General features: G+C 50.5%; 1 protein-coding gene across 2 annotated transcripts in view; it reads right to left on the bottom strand.

The window, feature by feature from the left end:
* Gpr4 (G protein-coupled receptor 4) overlaps window positions 1-4,434 on the bottom strand; it is an 11,007-nt gene that overhangs the window by 6,119 nt on the left and 454 nt on the right. The window contains exon 1 of one of the 2 annotated variants that reach the window (XM_021167956.1): window positions 1,619-1,676. The exons of the other annotated variant lie outside the window; for it this stretch is intronic. The gene's annotated coding sequence lies outside the window, so the exon portion shown is untranslated. Of the gene's footprint in view, window positions 1-1,618; window positions 1,677-4,434 lie in introns of those variants that run through there. 2 annotated transcript variants of the gene reach the window in all.

Below are 4,434 nucleotides of genomic sequence, written 5' to 3'. Positions count from 1 at the left end.
AAGAAAGGAAGAAAGGAAGAAAGGAAGAAAGAAAGAAAGAAAGAAAGAAAGAAAGAAAGAAAGAAAGAAAGAAAGAAAGAAAGAAAGAAAGGGTGTAATGGGCTGAGGATATGACTCAGCGTGTAAGCGACTGCTGTGCAAGGTGAGGGAGCACCTGCCTTCAGATCCTCAGCACCCACATATAAACCTATGAGGGAGAGCTGGCTGTCCCCTGGAGCCCCCTTCCGTGGCCCCCGGTCCCTGCGGAGACTGGAACAGGTACACAGGCAGCAAAGACATTCCTGCAGCCAACGGAAATGAACTTCCCACTGCCAATTTCCTCTCAGGGAACAGAGTCTGGCATCTACCCTGTCCTCAGCCTACCTGAGTCATGAGGATGCTAGACGTGGGGCAGAGAGGCAATGACAGACAGGCAGACAGGACATCAAACTGACCTTTCTTCTTCCCCACCTGACATTTGACTACCACCACAAAACCCCCACCCCAGCCCCAGCCGTCACAGAACCTCGGATTCTTAGAATTCCATGATACAGGTTTACATAGTGTGGGAACAGGGAGCTATTTTTCCCAGGCCATATAGGGAATCTGAGGTCCAGAGAGGAAAGGCTGTTATTCACTATCTGAGATGAACAGTGTCTCCTTTCCTGGTGTTTCTTTCCTTTCATTCCTGTCCTAATGTCTTTCTAGGGGCTTCAAACCCCTTTGAGAGTCTGCTAAAAATCAGGAACTGTTATTTATGTATTTTTCAAGACAGAGTTTTTCTTTGTAGTCCTGACTGACCTGGAACTCACCCTGTAGATCAGGCTGACTATGGATTCTGTGATCCACCTGCTTCTGCCTCCTGAGTGCCGGGATTAAAGACGTGTGTCACCATACCTAGTTAATAGGGATTTTTAAAGGACATACATTCAGGGCTAGAGAGGTGGCTCAGTGGTTAAGAGCAATGACTGCTCTTCCAGAGGTCCCAAGTTCAATTCCCAGCAACCACATGGTGGCTCACAAACATCCAATGCGTTGTTCTGGCGTTTCTGAACACAGTTACCAGTGAACTCATATAAATAAATCTTAAAAAAAGAAGCACACAAAAGTGACCCTGGGAAGAGGTGAGCACATGCCTGACATGCATATCACACACACACACTGACCCATCATGGCTTGGTCAGTGTTATCTTAACCCTACATGAGTCTTTTGGGAAGTGCATAGAAGCACAAATTTTACACCCCTGTAGGAAAAGATAAGTTAAAGTATGGCACAACTTTTGGGGGGATGGGGAAGGATAGCCTGTACCCCAAGCCCCAGTTGGCCACAGCAACTAAAGCCTGAAAAATGCCTAGTCCCAGAAGCCTACCTCCCCCAGCTCCCAATACAGCAAAATTCAATGACATGGAGGTTGAAAAGCCAAGAGAAAGCAGTGATAGGAGCCGCCCCCCTCGCCCCCCCTGTCCTCATCAACCCTTAGCACACTCACCACCCTCATTTCCGAAGCCACCAGGCTAGCTCCCCCTGTTTCACTCCACCATGGGCTCCCAGTCTCCCCCATTCTGGAGGCCTCAGGGAGCAGCCAGCTCCGGTCTGCTCATTAGGGCTGAAATGTGATCAGTGTTTCTCGCTGCCCACCTGGTGCCTTGGCAGCAAGCGGAAATGGCGAGGGGGGTGCAGTCAGGCCACCTGGCTGGGCCTCAGTTTCCCCATTTCTATTAAGGAGCATCTCTGTCCCCCACCCACCCCCACCCACCCCCACCCCTGGCCTCTACACCCACACCACCCAGCAGGACTGTGGAATTCTTAGAGCTACCCTGCTGACATTCTAGGATCCGGCAGTTCTCAAGTCCCGAGATTCTATGGCCAGCCCTGTTTGTGGTCGAATGTTCTAACACTCTAGAGCCTTGATTCTCTGCTTTCTGTTATTATTATCCTCGCCTTTGCCAGCACGCACACCCTTGTCAGTTTCCAATATTCCAGGCGTCTCCCGGCCCAAGATTCTGAAGTTCTATTGTTAGAACCCTCTATGATTTCAGAAAAAAAAGAAAAAATAAAATAAAATAAAACATGCTATGACTTTCATAATCTATTATTAAACCCTGGGTGATTTTTATCTTTTCCCAGCAAATGAATACACGTTTCCCTTTTCGCTCTTTGCCGAAATGAGAACGCTTTGTAAATAGGTGAACCCTACTTCCTCTTTCCCCCCACATTCCTGCTCTGACTTAAAATATTCTGAGGTGCTGAAGGTTCACAGAGTTGGGGGATCAGGATAGCTGATCACCTGGCCCCCCCAAATTATATTCTCCCCACCTCAGAAAGGACGAACCCTAGAAACCCAGGCTGCTTCTGACCCCTTGCTCAGCGGTCTGGCCTCGTCCCTCCCTGTTCACACCAGCTGAGTTATTATTTGTCTAGACACAAACCAAATTATAGGCCCTGTCCCGGGGGAGCAGTGGGCTTTGAGGGGAGGGTCAGGAGACAGGGGTGGAGTTAATTCACTTGGCTTCTGTCTGTCTGTCTGTCTGTCTGAAACTCCTCCCCCTTAACCCCTCAGGCCAGGCCATCTCTGGTCCCTTTCTCTCTCCACCAGCAAGCCCTCAGAAATATCTTTTCTGCTTCGCTCTGCAAACCCTCCCTTCTGGCCTCCAGCCATTCATACCCAAGTCTGGCACAGCTCCCTACTCACTTAGCGGACCTCATTGCCCGAATTAATCCGACTTAGTGGTAGTGCAAGAATTCAGGTCTCCAGACATGGTCAAGGGAACCTAGGTCTCCGGATATGGGCTGCAGTTGGGCAAGAGTCCTAAGCCCTGAGGCTGGCGATAACTTACTTCTGCTCTAAGACCTCAGTTTCCCTGTGTGTAAAATGGAAGGGGCGTGGCCTGTGTGGTTCCCACAGGTGTTTTGTAGCTGTGGGTAGCATAAACCTTGAAGATATCAGCACGCATATGCACAGATTGAAGGGTCAGAACATCAAAGGGGCCTTGGTTCCCTGTGCTTGTCTAACAGGGTCTCAGCATCCCAGGTCCTATCTATCATTCAAAGACAGACATTGGCCCAGGCTGGCCTCAGACTAATATTCTCCTGCCTCAGCCTGAGCTACAGGCCTGAGCCACTACAAGCGTCTTTTGAGACAGGGTGTCATGTAGCCCAGGCTGGCCTGCAACTCCTAACCCTCCTGCCTTTCACCTTCCTAGTGCTGGGATATCAGGTACCAGCATGCCAGCCTCCAGGGCTCCCAGGTGGTCTGCCTTTGGGAACCCTTGCCCATCTGACTCAGTAGCCATTCCTAGGAGAACCCCAAACCCCAAATTGATCAAGTTCAACCTTAGAGACATGCTGGAAAGCCCTTTTGGTAGATTTCAGGGGGTGTAGCTAGTCGGAGGGTCTAGAAGGAGCGCCAAGGTGTTTCCCATCATTTACACTAGTGTCCCCAGTACGAATCCAGCTTGGGACACACACACACACACCACCCCACCACCACCACCACCAGCACCACCGCCGCCGCCACCAAAGCTTTGGGAATTCTGGAGCCTTGTCTTAGCCCGGTTGAGAAATGCTGCCCAGGAGTTCAGTTCCAGGGAAGGGGAGTAAGACAAAGCAGGAAGGAGTTAACAGAGACCCAGCCAAAATTCTGGAAGGGAGGAAGGAAGTCCATTCCCCCCCACCCCCACCCCCAGCCAGGAATTCCTGAGACAGGAGGGTGGGGTAGGTGTGACCTCAGAAGCCATGGGTGGCTACAAAGTAGGTACTAGGGTCATGGTGTCACTCAAAGTCCATTTGCTCTGGATTGCAATCCCACTGTCCCCTACCCCAGTCCTAAGCAGCCCCACAACCTGGAGGAAAAGGTTCCGGGACGTCTCAGGACCTAGGGAGAGTGATGGGGGCTGAGCGCCAAGAGCCAGAGAACCAGAGAAGAGCGGGTGGGGGAAGACACACTGAGATGGATACCGAGTTGGTGACATACAAAGAAAAAAAGGAGGGGGTCTCACATAAACAAGGGAATGGAGGCCAAGGATGAGGTAGAAGGGATCTAGAGGCAGATGGGAAGAGCAGGTAGGGGACCCCAAAAGATAAAGAAATAGAGCCCATTGGGTTTGTTGCTGAAGAACACCTACAACATTTAAGGGCCGAGGCAGGAGGATGGCCAGTTTAAGGTAAACCTGGGCTGTACAAACAGAATCTGTCTATAAAACGCCAGAGGGTGGAGAGTCGGGTGTGGTGACATATACATGTAATCCCGGTAGACTCTAGGAAACTGAGGCAGTTAGGATTGCGGTGAATGTTAGGCCAATGTGTGTTCAAAGATAGTTTATGGTATGCAGTGAGATCGAGTGTGTATGTGTGTGTGTGTGTGTGTGTGTGTGCGAGAGAGAGAGAGAGAGAGAGAGAGAGAGAGAGAGACAGACAGACAGACAGACAGACAGACAGACAGACACAGAGAGAGA

The sequence above is a fragment of the Mus caroli genome, chromosome 7 (genome assembly GCF_900094665.2).
Source record: "Mus caroli chromosome 7, CAROLI_EIJ_v1.1, whole genome shotgun sequence".
Taxonomy (NCBI): Eukaryota; Metazoa; Chordata; class Mammalia; order Rodentia; family Muridae; genus Mus; species Mus caroli.
This window is presented reverse-complemented; position numbering and strand designations above follow the sequence as displayed.